This window comes from Eschrichtius robustus, chromosome 18 (genome assembly GCF_028021215.1).
Source record: "Eschrichtius robustus isolate mEscRob2 chromosome 18, mEscRob2.pri, whole genome shotgun sequence".
NCBI lineage: Eukaryota > Metazoa > Chordata > Mammalia > Artiodactyla > Eschrichtiidae > Eschrichtius > Eschrichtius robustus.
Window position 1 is genome coordinate 7,167,650 of NC_090841.1, and position 16,461 is coordinate 7,184,110.

Genomic DNA, 16,461 nt, shown 5'->3' on the forward strand with positions numbered 1-16,461 from the left:
GTGGCAGGCAGGGAGCCTCCGTTCTCTCTCACATCTTTGAGACCACCTTTGTCTTTATTCCACTGCCAAGGAGTATGTCTCTTGGAGGAGGCGGGGAAGAAGCAGAAACAAGGACCCTGCGAAGGATTTTGCAAAAGAAATGTTTCCAGCGAAAGACAGCTCTTTCTAGAATCACAGGCCCAGAGCTTCAGCTGGGCTCTGCTGCTGACGTGCTCCATCCATATTCAAGCTGGGTGGGTTAACACGGGCAAGCTTGCTTTCTTTTTCCTTTGATGGCGCCTGTATATATTTTGGCGTGTATGGCCGCCTAATCTTTTTGAAAGATAACCTCTCTCAAGCTTCCTCTCTGGTGAGACAGTTTGGAACTGAAACTTCTCATAGCCTATCCCGACATTCCAAAACCTCCGCAGGAGACGCCCCACACACACATCAGCACCGGCTGCCCCTGCTAGGAAGTCCTTGCCCGGGACTACGGGTAAGCGGCCGGCAGTGTTGCGTCAGACCGTGAAATCCTTGGTCCGAGGCCGCTGCTCGCTCTTTCCAGAGATGCGCTGAGGAAGCCCACTGCCCTGACAGCCTGGGCTCTTCTGGAGGGCTCCTGGGAGGGGGTGCGAGTCTGACGGACCACGTGGAAGCCCGCGACCAGGTGCTTTTTTTTTATAACAGCCACTCTGCTCCTTCTGGTGGCAACAGGTCCCGCCACTCGACATTTCTGGGCTCACACAGGCCAACTGATGCTTCTCAGTCAAAACCTCTGTCAGCGTCCTAACACCGAGCTTCTGTTTTCTACTACCTCGGATCTTTACTGTTCCTACTCAACATCCACTCTTACAGTCTGGACACCAAACTGCTGCACGGAGCTCTTTAGAGGCTCCATAGTCACAGAACGTCACCCACTTCCTGCTTAGGGCTGGAAACCCCAAAGCGAGTATCCTAGTCCCATCTCTTCGGAATCCAGAAGCAGAAAGCGTGGCCCTGAGGGCTCGGACCCGTCCAGGGTCACTCGGGGTCCGAGGCTCGGCTGGCAGCAAGGAGGTCTCTGGACTTCCAGGCCAGTCTAACGGGGGGGGAGGCCTGCCTGGGGCACTTGCTGGGGAGGGGGTGGTCAATCCTCAGGGGGACCTCAGGGCTGGGCAGCAGGGGACGAAGGACTCCAGCTCTAGCCCCCATCCATCCAGCCCGGCTCCCCTGACGCCACCATGCCTGACTCCCAGCTCATTCACCACATCCCTCTTCTGAAAGTTACCCCTTGTCACCTCGAGACGACCCACAAGCAGGCAGGGAGCACGTCTCCTGGGCTGGACGGCACTACCTGCTCCTTTACAGACATTCCCCACACCTTCACACACACACGTCTCAACTTCCCCACTGGCCGCTCTGCTGAGCTATCAAGACTAATCCCCTTCGGCTGACGGCCTTCCCCTCTGCCAAGGTGACAAGCGCGGAAAAGCTGAGGGATTCCTCACGGCCGGACCACAAGGTCTCACCCATGTAATGCACCACTCATCCTGCCCCCTGGTGAGACAGATAACGTGCACGTCTCTAGAGACTGAAAAGTGTATGAAAGGTGATTGATTATAAGACACTCTGCATGAGACGCCATGAATTAAATCTGATTTTCCCCAAGAAACAACGCCGTGGTGGGATTTCATAAAGCAATACATGCAGGATGCAAAATGTAGACGCTACCGAAGGCCACAGAGTCAAGGACAGGGTCAGGCCCCGCCCCGACCCCTCAGACCCCACCGTCACCACCGCCGTGCACAGCCCTCCAAGAACGTCCGGTCTTGGCTCACGGTTTTTACAGAAGTGATCACAAGTCCCAGATTTTAAAGAAAAACATAAATGATGTTTCCATATACTACTTAACAGAGAGCCTTCCCATGAGCAAATGAATGAATGAATGAGCCAGATAACACAGCAAAAACAAAAATCAAGTACGACTGAGTGTAGTAATACTCCGTTCCCATCACTTCTCCCCTCATTATTTCCCGTGACAAGGAACATTTAGATCAAGCAGTTCTGGAGAACTTCTGGGCGTCTCCACAGCATGTGCAGTGAAACAGGAGGGAAGAGGACCACTTCAAAGCTTTTTGAGACACTGCTCTGCTTTGCGGTCAACCTTACACTTCCCAACGCAGAAACGTGCAGTAGGCAGGCATGCATCCCCTGACTATTCAAAGGTCAGGGGCCGAGGCCACACCTCTGGGGCCTCCGGGCTGCGGGAGGAGGATGGACCCTCACCTGAGCACCCGACCGCTCCCAAAACTTCCTCAGAGGCAAACGGAAGGAAACTGCAAGGGGCTCAACACCTGCAAGTCCGCCCAAACCCACCCCCTCCCTCGCCAAGCGGCATCCTGGTCGAGGGTCTTGGAAGCAGGGAACCCCGGCACCCCCAGGCTCCATCCCTCCACACGGCTCCCCTTTAATTAAAGGTCCTGACACCCCCTCTTCCATTAAGAACTTCCTGACCAAGACAGAACAAGTAGCAACCTCTCCTTGGCCCCTTTCACCACCCCCAGTCTCTGAAGCGCGCTGCACGCTAATTCACACCTACTCCATCACAGCAGTCACCACCGCTGAGGTGGGCTCTTCACTGCGCAGAGACCTCCAGAGGCTAACGCTTAACCCTTTACACACCAACCCTAACTAGAGCTCACGGCTACTGAACACCAGGCAATGTTCTAAACTCATTTCACATGTCTAATCATGAGCACAGCCTACAGCGTAGGCACTGTAGTTCCCCCGTTTTCCAAATGGGGAAACTGAGGCTGGGAGCTGCCGGTGGTCCCACACACGGACTCCTGAGACGGGAGCTGCCGAGTTCTGGCGTCTCCTTCTACGTACGCTATTCTTATCGCCTCTGCCCCTGCCGGGAGCTCTGCCCCTGCAGCCCGAGTTTCCACTCCCTATCTGCAGTTGGTGGCAAACAGATAACCAGGCTGGTCAGAGATGAATGCGCCCCACGCCCCTCCCACCCCAAGGGCCCGGGGACAGCAAGTGCTTGGGTTCCTGAAAAGACATCCTTTGAGCATCTACTCAACACCAGGCACTGGTGGGTCCAGGAGCCTGGCCTCAAGGGGCTTGCGGTCCAAGGGTGGCTGAGGTCTCCTTGACGAGGTCCAGTTGCCAGTAGTTTGACAGGTGCCGGCTACTCCGAGAGAACCCGGGAGCTGGTTAGAAACTCTGCCCCAGACCTTCGGAAACAGATCTGCAGGTCGGCGAAATCCCCAGAGGGGATCTGTGCGCACGCACCTGTGAGCCTGTGAGATGGTTTAGACAAGTGAGGTCTGACGTCAGGATGTGAAAGGCACTAGGACATCATGCAAATTTAACTTACATACTTATGCAAAATGTATTCCTCTTCTCCATCCTGCCCCTGCTGCCACGTCTGTCCAATCCTACCTACGCGCTTCTTAGACGTGGATGGAGGGGTAGCAGTCGTAACGAGGAGGCAGTATGCACAGTGCAACGGAAGCGTCTCCTGTTTCGTGCGCTACCTTCCCAGCCATGGTTAGTCTTGCCCGTTGGTTTAAAGTTTTATATTTATTAGTGCACACTGCATCTGTAGGTCCAGGCACTAAGGCAAGGTCTAGACGAGCAGGGCTGTGGGCCCTCAGGCCACATGCACGATAAAGTCGCCCGGAAGTCCTGCTGGCTGGGGGCAGGGTAGCGCGCGGGGAGCGGCTGGGAGAACTGAGTCGGCCCTCATGAGCTGGGGGCAGCGCTGCTCGCTCCCACGCAGCGTCGGACTGGACGGAGCGCCCCTCTGCCTCTGTCCCCGCTGCCAGGGCCACACACCTTGCTGGAAAGAGACACCCTGTGAGGGCGCGGGTCAGGGCCAGCAGCCCCCTAAGAGGCTGCAAACCTCCCACTAACTGGGGGGCTCTCCAGGGCGATTTCAGCAAGAGCTGCCTTGCGGATGCTCAAGGCAGGACAGTTTACAGGCAGCCAGGAGCTGCAGGGAAGCCTGAGGAATTCAAGGTGGCAGAGCCCTTGCCGTGACTCGTCAGACCACAGACCTGAGAGTCTTTCAGTAACTAGGCCTGAATCCTAGCACAAATTACAGCTGATATTTTTCAAATTCTGATTGCATCAAATTCTGAGGCTAGCAAGACATTCTTCCCAGCTCAATGTGGATTACTCAAAGAATCAGTGAATATTGTTGCCTAATGTCTCCTAAGATTGCCCTCTAGGGAGAAAGAAAGGTCTTCCAACCAAAGTTTTTCCTGTAAAAACCAAACTTGCTGCTAAAAATTTGAGGTTATAGACTTATGGGGGACATGTTATACAATTACAATTGCAGATAATCCCCTATTTCATATAATATTAACATATATAACAGCATAAAATCAAGTTCATGAGGATTCCTCTCAAATACTAACAACAGTGGTAATATTTGTAATTTATAAATGAATTTTTAAAAGACTACAAATTAAGCACTCTGAATTCTTACAATAAACTTACTGAGAAGCACAGTAAATAAAAGAAGTTACAAGAAACAAGGACAGATATTTGTACATTGTTTCAATAAACTAGGTGATTTATCTTGTTCTAGTTCTGCTGTCACTGTGCTTTTGTTCCATAGAATCAACTCCCTTGATGTACAATTGTTTTAGGAATTATACACAAAGACTTATTAAAGAGTATTAATTTTCTAAGCAAAAAAAAAAATTTGAACGCTTCTCAAGAAAGAGAACAAAATGCATTCAACCTTTTTAAGAAGAACTATTTAATGGTACGATTGCTATTGCTAATATTATAATCTCAATGCCCTGTTCAATTTTAATCCATCAGACCTCAGAGTCTAAAAATTAATATTTCTGTAAGAGTGACTTTTCTCCCTCTTCTTCCTACAAATCCTCAACTCTGAAAGACAAGGCTCACCTTTCAGGTGGACTCTTCCTCAAATCACACTGAATAAAGTAAACACATACACAAAAAGGTCAAAGTGCTGAAATTAACAAATGTTTGGGCCATCGCTGAAAAAAAACACACAGCCTGACCAGGCCACCTTCAAAACACCAGCGTGTGAGGTCAGCTTAGGACAGAGCTACCTGGGTTTGCCTCAGCAGCAAACCACACTGGGAATTCACACAGGTCTTGCCTTGTGTCCCTATTTGCCTTCTGGGGAATCATCATAGAGAATAATGTCCACTTCGGTCAGAAACCCTTAAATCACCACAAAAAGAAACAACCTCTACCCTCTGACTGTCTTTGTCTAAATCGGTGTGGACAGAGAATCCCTCCCAGGCCCTAGTCCAGTGAGTGTAAAACTCAGGACACCACGGAGGAGGGGAGGGTGGGCATGGAGGCCAGCATGCCCACGCCCAGCAGTGTTTGCAAACTGCAAGTCGCCACCAGGATTTTTCTCGATGCAACAGAAAAGAGTAAAAATTATCAGAGTGCAGCACTGGTATGAGAATGAGTACTGTTTGGTGGGAAGTTTCATTTTAATCTGTATATAAATATGTACTTCCCTGTGTGTGCACCTGAGCACCGTGTCAGTTTATTTCCTCTTGTAGACGGCAGCCAAAGAAGCTGACAGCCGCCACTCTCGGGAGAACCGGGGTGTGGGCCCCAGCAGCCCTACCCCAGCCCGAAGGAAGCCTCCCCAAGGGGCTTCCAGAACCCTGTGCAGATTGGGCTCTGAAACCTAAGTGCCTGTGTCCTTCTGAAGGAGGAACGAAATGATCTCACCAGGGAGAAGCACGGGCGGCTGTGACACGCAATCACTGAGACCAGGGCCATCCTCAAAGCCAACCTGAGATGCTGTGTTACTAAAGAACCTTCTGAATCAGAAATACGGCAATGTACAGCCTACTAGTATATCTTGGTAGTACTGATGCTCGAAGATGAGAAACTTTCCCTGGGCAAATCAGGCAAAATTCTCAACAACAGGACAGGTCAAGCCAGTGAAATGGTCCATCAGCCACAGAGCACGTGAGAAGTTGTCTCCTTACCCCATCTGTGAAGGAGCCTAGTAGCCAACCCAGGAAAAACTTATCCCAATACCCTAATTTCAACAAGACCAATTACTCCAAAAGTAGAAACATCACAGTCACTCATTCACAGGGTGATGTGTATCAAAGTACAAAATGTGGTACATGTTTGTAGCCAAAACCCTCCAAAATAAACCCCAAATCAAGATGCCCGGACAGAATTACAATAGAAATTCAAAATAATTCATTGTTCTTTCCACTTGCCAAAATGTTACTACTTAGCTCAGAGACACCCCCTCCCCCTTTAAACTATACTGCTGTTTCACTAATTATTAAAAATAATTCATACAACGAATATTTGCTGCGCACTAGTTCAGGTGCTACACACCTAGCAGTGAACAAAACAGAGCCTGATTTTAAGTGCTTTCTTTCTGCACAAATACATGTATCTCATTAAGAGAACACTGATTATGGAAAATTGCATCCAGATTTTTTTCACTTGTAACAGTAAAGTTTTTCCCTTAAGATCAAATGTTCCTTGAAAACATCACTTTTATTGGCTACGTGATATTCCATCATGGATGGTGTCATAATTTACCAAAGGACATTTCTGAATGCTGACCACAGGATAAAAACACAAACGAGAGAGAGACACACAGTTAAACACAGCATGTTAGATCCAGATTTAGGACCTTAAGGGGGAAAAAAAGGGAAGATACAACCTTACCGATCACGGTCCCCGGGCAGTGGACATGTACACGGTCACGGCTTCCCCGTGTGCCACGTTAAGGCCTAACTTGTGAATCTCCCTTTTTTATAAGCCCCACTCCCTCTTTGATCCAAGAGAACATTGTCTGCACAGAACAATACGTTTTCATTTCAATTTCCCTTCTTTTCAGGAAAGGAAATGTTTGCACTTCAAAGGGTTTCTTTGAAGAGCAGCCTCCGGTGCTGGCCCGTCCAGGTTAGGAGTTCCGTGGCCCCAGCGGGGTGTGCAGGGCCTGGACGGCTGCCCACCGCGGTCCCTCTCCAGGCCACCTCCTTCAAGGAGAGGGTCTGGTGCGGGACAAGAGAAAACAAACATGGAAAAATACTTGGGGCTTTTGATCATGGCTTTCAGAGGCCCTGTTCACACACAGTGTAGGTTTCACAGCTCAGGGAAACTGAGGTACGAACCATGGGGAGCCGGCTTCTAAGAACGAAACCCTTCCAGAAACCAGCCCCACCCAGCGAGGGCCCCTTCCAGGGCCGGGGAAAGAGCGGAGTCTCCGGGGTGCTGCTGGTGATGACAAAGGGGACGGCTTTGATAAACGAAACACGGAAAGAAGCAAGATCCACACCTCACCCAACAGTCTGGAACCTTCCCCCAGGAACTTGTGGGCTAGCAAAGAACACAATTCACCAATTAGAATTTCTCCTCTTATCGCTCCCCTGGCCCACTCGTAGCGGCCGGGAGGCTCAACAACCTTATGAAATAACCGTAAGCTACAGGCCAAGAGGCCAGGACCATTCCTCTCCATCAGGGCCCCTGCCCATCCCTACCCTCTGCTTAGTCTGGGAAGCCAGGGCTACACAGCAGGCAAGAGAGGGCCTGCAACGTTTCTTTTCAAGGCTTGAACAAGTTCTGGGTATTTACTAATCATCTCCACCCTTCCCCACCCCGAGGGGGTTATGTTTGCCTGCTCAGGTGGGCAACCGGCCAGGTGGTGGGCAGGGGCATGAAAGGCATCCGCTCCAGACAGGGCGCCTGCTGCCTCCGCAGCCCGGGGCCTTGCTCCGGGCCGCCGCCCTGCGTGTTCGGGGTGCAGGTCTGCGGGACCACGTCACCCTGAGCTGAAGTCTTCCGACTAAGCACCTTCCTGCAAGCCCTCTACCCTGGCCGGGCGCTCAGCCTCTCTGCCGGAATTATGGATGCTGTTTATTTTCTCTTTCTTCTACTTTTCTGTAGTTTCCAAATTTTTCACAATACGCATTCTAACTTTTAGAAACATTTTTTTTCTTAAAGAGGCTTATAAGGTAGAAAATTAGACCACAGTTCCATTGAAAGAGCCTCTCCTGAAAGCAAACAAACAAACAAAAAAAAAAACAAGAAAACGAAAAACAAAAAACCGACTACCTACATGCATGTGTAAAGGACACTATTTGGACCTGGAAGTTGAATATGGACTGTGGACTTGATGACGTCATAAATGTTAAATTTCCTGATTTTGATGTCGTACTGTGGTCACGTAAGAGAATGAATGTCCTTATTCTTAGGAAACACACTGAAGCATGCTGGGGTAAATAAAAGGACATGATGTCTTCGACTTACTCTCAAATGGTTCAAGAAAAAATGCATCCGTGTGTGTAGACAGATAAACAGAAAGAAGGAACGAAATGTCAACAACCGGTGAATCTGAGAAAACTGAAGCGCTCCTTGTAACCCCTGCAACTTCTCTTTAAGTTTGAAATGCTATCCACAAAAAGTTGAAAGAGCAAAGGAAGAAAGGAGAGAGGCAGGAAGGGGCGGGCACGAGTTTCCCCACTCCACCTGCCAGCACCCACGGCCTCCCCATGGGGCCAAGGCCACGGCCACGGGGGCCCTGCCAGCGCACAGTCTCTCCAGGGTAGACGGTGCCTGCTGCTACCCTGGCTCGGGCAGCCCCCAGCCCCGGCTTCCTGAGGGCGTCAAGGAAGCACCTTCCAAGGAAGGAGACCCCTCCCCACCTCCCGACACTACAGAAGTCAGCAAAGTGAAGATCCTGGGAGAACGGCTACTGCCACTGGCCTTGAGAAGGAGGGAGAGCCAAGAAGGGAGCCACTTTTCCCTACAAACCAGACGACCCCCTGCAAAGGGCCCTTCCCTCAGCAGAGGAGGGGGGGAGCAGAGACGACCGATGGAGATCAGTGAGGCAGGGCTCCCGTGGCCCGGGCAGGAAGCCCCTCGTCCAGCCAGCTCTGGCGATGCCAATGCCAGACTGCTGACCCAGGAGGAACGAAGCCCAGCCTCTGTCACACTTCTGCACAGCTGTGTCAAGGACCCCAGAGCTCCAGCTGTGCCCGGAGCCCAGGGCTCAGGGAGGAAAGATCTGCGCTCAGAAGAACCGGGGCAGCTAGAGAAAAACAGCATGCTGCCGCCCAGCGGTGGCACAGCCGGCTCCCGCGCCTCCAGGACTTACTTGGAACCAAGAGGCGCGTGGTGGCCCGGCATCTCCAGGTCCGTGTGCTAATCTCAGGGCCCGGCGTGGCCCCGCGCACACGCGTGCCAGACCACGGTCCCCAGAGCGAGCGGCCGGAGCCCCAGGCACAGGCTGACGCCCACAGCCCTAAGCACGCTCGGTGTTAGGACCCTGGAGCCAGGCCCCAGGTGCAAATCCTAGCTCTGCCACTTACGACCCACCCCAGTGCCCATCGGCAACTTGTGTCACTTCTCAGGGCCTCCATCTCCCCACCAGCCAAACAGCAGGACCAACCTCACGGGGCGGCTGTGAGGATTAAATGACAACAAAGAAAGTGCCGAGCCCACGGTGAGCACTAACAAGGGCTTGTGGTCTGGATCTTACTCGGCCCCAGGGCCTCTCCCTTCCTTCCTATTTGGTGCCAGAGACTTTGGTTAATGGTACTTGGTAGGCAGATAAGAAGATACAGAGGAAGAGAGCATTTCCAAGCCGACCTTAAAAGGTCACCCTCAGCATCTTCACGGGCAGGAAGACGACGGTGACAACAGTGTGACGAAACGCCGGTGAGACGTTTGCTCCCTTCCCCTCGCCGCTGCCCCCGTGATGGGGCCCCCATCCCACGCCAGTGCACTGGGGCATCTACCTCAGCCCCCAGAGGAAGGGATGAAAAAAGGTGGGAAACAGACTTGGCCCCAGTTTTTAAACCCAAAGCGTTCAGGGTAAGTTGAACCAAATGTCTGGGGTCAGGATGGATAAGGGCAGACACCCCCAAAACACACAGACGCACACACTCACACGCACGTGCACACAGACACACGCAGGCAAGCCCTGAGGATGGGACCGTGAGCTCTGCTTCCCAGAGGCGTGAGGAAAGGTCAAACCCAAGGCTGTGGATTTGAGACCTGCGGGGACAGGCCTCCCCAACACCCCGGTGCCACGCCACCCACTGCAAGGCAGACACAACTCCAAGGAGAAGGGACGACCTTTTGACACCTTGGCAAAATGGGAGGGCAAATAAAGTTGTTACAGATTTTCTTCTTCTCCACGCCAAAATCAAAGAACTGAGCTTTGTTTCCAGTAAAACAGCTAACATTTATACGAAGCACTTGGTATGCGCCAGAAGCTGTGTCAAGTGCGTAACTTGGATTATTGCCTCATTTAAATCCTCTCAATCCTGTAAGGTAGGCACTAGAAGCCAATCACGATGCAGGCAATATGGAAAAGGATTCAAACGTGGCTCCGAGAAATATCTTAGAAAAGGCACTGATCCTGTAAGCGGAGCCCACTCCGGGGCGGCGGGAGGCCCACAGCACCTCCTTCGGCCCCACAGCGTGTGGCCCGTCGGGGAGAGCAGGGGGCCGCCTGGGGCAGGGGCCGCCCCGGCCGCCCGGAGTCAGCACGGCGAGCCGGTCTCCGCGACGCGGGGCTCCCTGTGCGCCCAGCGCGTGCAGAGAATCAGGACCCGCTCCTACGCACATGGCAAAGCACTTGGCTGTTCTCACAGGCAAGACCCTTACCTGCATGGATTTTCTGAAGAAAGCACTGCGGCAGGGAGACAGAATGTTACGGAAACAACTGCCTCCAGAGGGGAAAGGTGACTCAGGGAAAAGGGAGACGACGTGGAAACACACGCTGTCCTACCGGACGAAGGACATTCTTTCTCCCTCCTCAGTATAAGTCCGCCTCTTGGTAGCCTTTGAAGGCTGAACGGAGCTTGATTTCTGGTTGTCTTTATCAGAAGAGAAGGCTGGCAATGGAAAGAACTTATTTTGTGACAGAATCTAAATGGACTGACCTTTATTCTTTCAAAGAATATTCTGCACTTCATGTTTATTGGCTTCATCATTATGAGGCTGAGAGGGCGGGCTTCCCCAAGCTACAGGCAGGGCAAGAGCACGTCTGCAGGGTTCGGACAGCCCAAAGGACTTTCTGGAGGCTGCACAGAGACGGCAGCAAACCTGCACCAAAGACCCCTCGGGTGGTGCCGTTCCCGGCACTGAACCACCTGCCCTGGCTCCTAGAAGCAGCGTCTGCATTTCAGGGCGATGACCTCAGGCCACACTGAAGCTGGCCTCTAACTCCACACAGCTCTACCCTCAGCTGACGTGGTTTGTCCACCAAATCTACCACCTGGCGGTCCCCATTGCTAATGACAATAACCAGAGGAAAAGCCAAGTGAAAGACTCGGGTGTGGCATGACGGGGGAACCTCGTGCCAGAATCTATCCCAACGTGCAGAGGTGTCTCTCCTGCAGCCTGTGGCCCCTGGATGAACGAATCCTGACCGACGGGTGAGGCAAACAGCTTCAGCCGCTGCCCTGCCGAGGCCAAAGGTCTGAAGGAATGCCTTCGGAGCCAAATGAAGATAGCAGTGCACCAAATCCTTTTACCAATGTGCTGCCCGTCCTTCTAGCAGATTCACAGGTGGCAAATGCACTAACCGCCCCCCCCCCATGATAAACTGTGACTTGCTTTGAACAAGTGCAGGAGTAGTTGCTGTCAAAGCTGCTTTGCAGTTGGGGGTGGGGACATGATTACGGAGAAAGAGAAAGAGAAGCCACTGAAGTTACCACAGGGCCCATAATCTGCCACCAAAGATGCTACTCTTCTCTTTGACTGGAACAGACCTAAAACCTTGGGGTAGATACAACCTTGGCCCGGGGTCCAATGCCAGTGGCCTCAGGCCCAAGAAACCCCTGGCAGGCAGGCATCCTGAAGGCCAGGAATGAAAAAGCAGGCGCGCCCCACGGCTGCGGTCCCCAAGCGGGCCATGGGACAAACCCACGGCCAAGATGGCCACTGGAGGGCGCAGGGGAGAACAGGGAGGCTGCAGGCCTGCTGGGCGGAGGGGAAGGAGGCCCAACGCCGCGGCGGCACGTGGGCGCAACAAGGCAGCTCTGGCTCAGCCCCGGCCCGTGAGGATGGAAGCGTCTGAAAAGAGCCGGCTGTGACTGTTACCAAGTCCTTCCCAGCACGCTCTCCTCAGCCTTCCCCACCTCACTGGCACAGTGGCTCCGCTCTGCTTGGAACCTCAGCCTGCCTTGCGCGCCTCACGTGGAACCTTCCTTTAAAATCCACAGATGGAGCGAGGACACCAGCCTGCAGAGGGAGAACTCAACCAGCTCGCATTCCTACCGTATCCACCCCGTCCAAGCTGCCACCACCTCTCCCTCTCGCAGAAGCGACATATGGACACACTCTCTCGTGCAGCAGTAAGCTGGGCTTGGGTGTTTTTCCAGACTTAAGCTACCAGTCTCTGCTCTGGCCTCCCCGCTTCCGCGCCTGCCCGGCCCCCAGCTTTTCTCCACCCAGGATCTGAAGTGATCTTTCCACCCCCTGACAGCCACCCACCGCTCCCCGCTTCTCTGAGAGAAACAGCCTGCCGACAACTGGAGCAGACAGTGGCGAGGGCCCCAGGCCGGAGGAGAGCACCAGGCCCGCCCGTCCGCAGGTCCCACCTGGACTGAGGACCCGGCCCCAGGTGGAAGGATGGCCAACTCAGAAGATGCCTGTGGCCCAGACACCTCCAGCGTCGGAGGAAAATGTTTCTCCCCATAACAAGGACACACCCATTCCTGTTTCAAATTCCTCTCTGGGATTAATAAACCAATACCTTCAAATAACATAGTTAATAACGAAAGAGATTAATTTAATAAGACATAATGCTGGGCCCGCCAACGTAATTACATATTTTTACTGACCTTAGTAGACAAGAAACGACAGCCTAGAAGAGTCAGTAAACATGTGTTTAAGCCCATCAAAGAATGGAAGCCTCAACCCAATACAATTAATGTGTGTCCTAAAATGCAAGCTCCCCGAGGTCAGCAATCTCGTCTTTCAAGCTTTTCTTCCTTTAAAGCAAATAATTATATGCATAAGAGCACCCATGTGGTTCAATCCAGATTTAAACAACTGAGTACATTTCTGATCTCTATTCATTCTCGACCTGTTTCTTTAGTCAAAACCCCTTTGGCACTCTTTAAATTTTACCTGTAATAATTAAACATGATCTTAATATGCTAAACCTTTAAAAACTATTTTAATCCATTGTTGATTTTGTCCCCTAAGTTTCTATTCTGACTGACTTAAACAAGACCTTTTTGTTTTAATCACAGAAGGGTGTGTGCATATAAAAATAATAATTTCCACTGAGATCAACTAAAAATATCAGGGGGATAAATGTATCACGGTTTCCTACTATCGGAACCAAACCTAAGTGGCAAGAAATGTTAAGATAAATCCCAAGTAAATTATAATTCAAATGAAACACAATTAGGAAATTCAGCCAGAGGCCAAAACACAGTCCTGGTCACATTTTTAAGAGCTCATTTAGGGAAATACACCTGGGACTGAAACCCTCACCCCCTCCTCTGTTTACAAATCTGGAGTAAAACGTACTCCAGGTTACTTCTACACGTGAGAGCCTGAGGGCAGGTACTGGGCAGTGTAAAGCTTCTTCCAGAAGGCACTTGTCTGGCTGTCCTAATCATACAAGTCAAGCACCACTCCTCTCGGGTTCTCACAGCCACTGAAAAGGGGAAGGAGCTAAAACAGCACGCGGTAGTAGTACTACAGCGCCCTGCTGCTGTGTACACACAGGTCTTAGAATGACTGCGGGACCCGCCTGGCCCGGGAAGTTTCCTACTACGTAGAAAGGAACACACTGAGAATAGGTTGTCTCGGTGAAGCCGGAAGAACTGCCTCCTGCTCAAAACCATCTGGAAGCGTTGAGCACCGACCTCTACGGGCCAGATCGGGTCACAAGGAAGCCCCCCGCGGGGGGGACTTCCCCGAAATAACTCCGGGGACCCGGAAGAGAGGTGGAGGCGGGCCAGGGAGTGTGCAGGGTTCCAGAGAGGAAGAGACGTGGGCGCCGCGGCCAGCTTGCGGGTGCGCGACGCCGTCCTCGGCCGGCCACCTGCCGCGGGACCACCCTCCGCCGCCCGGCGGGCTCCCCACCCGCGGCCGATGACACGTCGTGGACCTCGCGGCGGGGCGGCGTGCTCCTCTCCGCGCCATGTAAGGGAAGGTCTCCGGACGCCTGCCGGGCCCCGTGCCCGCTCCCCGTCCCCACGCCCCCGCGACCACCCGCGCGTCCCGGCGCCCGGTGCCCCGCAGGGAGCGCGGGGCCGGCACCCCGGAGGCGCCAGGTCGCCAACGCTTCCTCACGGGGTGTTGCATCATGCACCACGCCGCGCCTTCAGCGAACCAAAATGGACTCCGTGGCGGAGACAGCCGCAAGGGCACCGGCCGCGTACACCCCCGTCCGCCCTGCCCTCGCCCACCCGGAGGATGCCAGCGCGCTCCCTGCGCGGGCTCCGCGCCCCTCCCCGCGCCGCCGGGGTCAGCCCCCCAAGGTGACCCGGACCCGGGCAGCTGCCCTGGCGCCGGCGGAGGCTGGGGGCTCACCGGGCCGGCGGGCGGCGGGATGCAGGCAAGACCGCGTCTGGACTGACGGACGATAGACCGAGGCTCGGCGGGACTGACGGACGCTCGGGCGGAGGCGCGGCGCGCGGGGAGCAGGAACGGGGGACTCGGATAACGGACGCCAGGTGGCCGCGCGCCCCGCCGGCAGCTGACCTGCCGCTCACACCTGCCCGCGCGGAGTGAATGGAGCGTTGAGAGCGGGAGGGATCGGGAGCCGGTTTCATCAGCCGCGCCCCGCTCCCCGCGCCCGCCCCCCGCGCCCCGCCGTGCGGCCCGCTCGCTCGCGTCACCGCCTGGCACCAATGGCAGCGCGGCGCGGCGGCGGCTCCGGGAGCGGGCGGCGGCGGGGGCGGGGCGGGGGGCGGGGCGGGGCGCGGCGTCTTCGCGCGTCCCGCGCCCCAACCTGGGATTCCCCCGCGGGTGGGCGGCGCCTGCCGACGCTCTGGTGGTTGCCCCGCCCGCGTGCGGCCAGCCCTCGGGCAGTGGGAGCCCGCCCGCGTCCTCGGGTCCGCGCAGCCCCCCGCGCGGGCCCGGCTGGCGCGGCCGCCGGACTGTCCACCCGACCGCGGGCCCCGGCGAGCGGACCCCGCGCTCGCGGCCAGTTTGCCTCCCCCAAAATGAGAAGGTTGGGGAGGCACTTCAAGGTTGGTTTTTTTTAAATTATCATAAATCTTCATTTCTTTGTCATTGCAATCTTTTATTGCTGTTCCCTTAGTTTCAACAAATAATGTATCCTCGCCCCTTGTCCGGAAGGGCCGGAAGCCTGAATCTGCCTGTGCCCCTGGCGGTTGGACGAGCACCTGGCCGGCGGGCCTGTCACCGCGGCTACTTCCGGAGCTACTCCCCCCCGCCGAGATGGCAGAAACTAGCACCGGGTCCCACCGCGCTCACCTCGCAGGCTCCCTCTTGGCGCCCAAAACCAAGCAGAAGCCACAATCTATAGAGATGCAGTAACCTGTGACATGAGAGAGGTAAGTAGTCATAGATTAACCCCGCCAGCCTCCTCTCTAACTTTGTAGGAAAACAGGAAAAACGGTAGCACGGTGCCCACGGCCTTTGAGTCCTTTCCACGCTTCCTACCCAACCCCCCTCCCCCCGCAGTGTCCTTCGTCAGTGATGGGGCCTCATTGTCAGCCACAGGGTGCGATACTCTTGGAATTACACTAGCAATTTATAAAGCATATAACTGCAGGGTGCAAGCTTTGGAAGCGTTTTCGTGAACACATAGCAATGGCTACTATTTGCAAGGCACTTCGGAGTGCTTGGCATCATAATCAGTGACTACATACACGTTGTTTTAAAACAGTAAATTTCAGTTTCAACTGTTCATTGGTGAAAGGATGCTCTCAAGTTGCATTAAGGAGGTCTCCCGTGCCGGGGCTCTTCCTGAATCCCACACGGCCTCCTTAACCCGCTGACACTGCCATCATAGGATTTCACAGAGGGAAGCCTGGTGTGATTCCAGGACCTGCAGCTTTGCCTTTGCACTTGATCTGGATTTGAATCTGAATTCTACCGTTTCATTCCTTTATGGTTTTCCGCAAGCTATTTCACCTCTGTTTGGAGCTTATAAACCTTTTATTCTTAGCAGAATATCCCTTAGTACTTGAAATATGATTGTGGGATTTTTTTTTTTTTTTTGAAGACTCTTGGCAGTAAAATAGAATTTAATAGATTGTAGAGATGCTCTGCTCGGGCAACAAGCAGACGGATCATAGAGTTAGTATCTGTAAATTCTGAGAGCAAGTGTTCCAGGCCCTGATGGGTGTATGGGTAGAACTTAGCCAAGACGATTGTCAGCACGGTGCTCCGTTAGGGGAAAAAGTCGAAAAAACTGGCTGAATTTTTAAATAAAGCTAAATATCAGGCAGGTTAGGATCACATTGCAGGTCCAGAGGGATCGTGAGTGACAGGCAACCTTGATTAGACTCAAAG

The 16,461-nt window shown here is 53.6% G+C and overlaps 1 protein-coding gene and 1 long non-coding RNA gene across 6 annotated transcripts in view; one reads left to right on the forward strand and one right to left on the reverse strand.

The window, feature by feature from the left end:
• The window catches only part of SLC7A1 (solute carrier family 7 member 1), a 68,555-nt gene extending 53,781 nt beyond the window's left edge, over positions 1–14,774 (reverse strand). For all 3 annotated transcript variants that reach the window (XR_011071118.1, XM_068527044.1, XM_068527042.1), the window contains exon 1: positions 14,509–14,774. The gene's annotated coding sequence lies outside the window, so the exon portion shown is untranslated. The remainder of the gene's footprint in view (positions 1–14,508) is intronic.
• Positions 14,775–15,082: 308 nt separating this feature from the next.
• The window catches only part of LOC137752265 (uncharacterized), an 85,084-nt gene continuing 83,705 nt past the window's right edge, over positions 15,083–16,461 (forward strand). For all 3 annotated transcript variants that reach the window (XR_011071121.1, XR_011071119.1, XR_011071122.1), the window contains exons 1-2: positions 15,083–15,170; positions 15,280–15,497. This is a non-coding gene — a long non-coding RNA (uncharacterized lncRNA). The remainder of the gene's footprint in view (positions 15,171–15,279; positions 15,498–16,461) is intronic.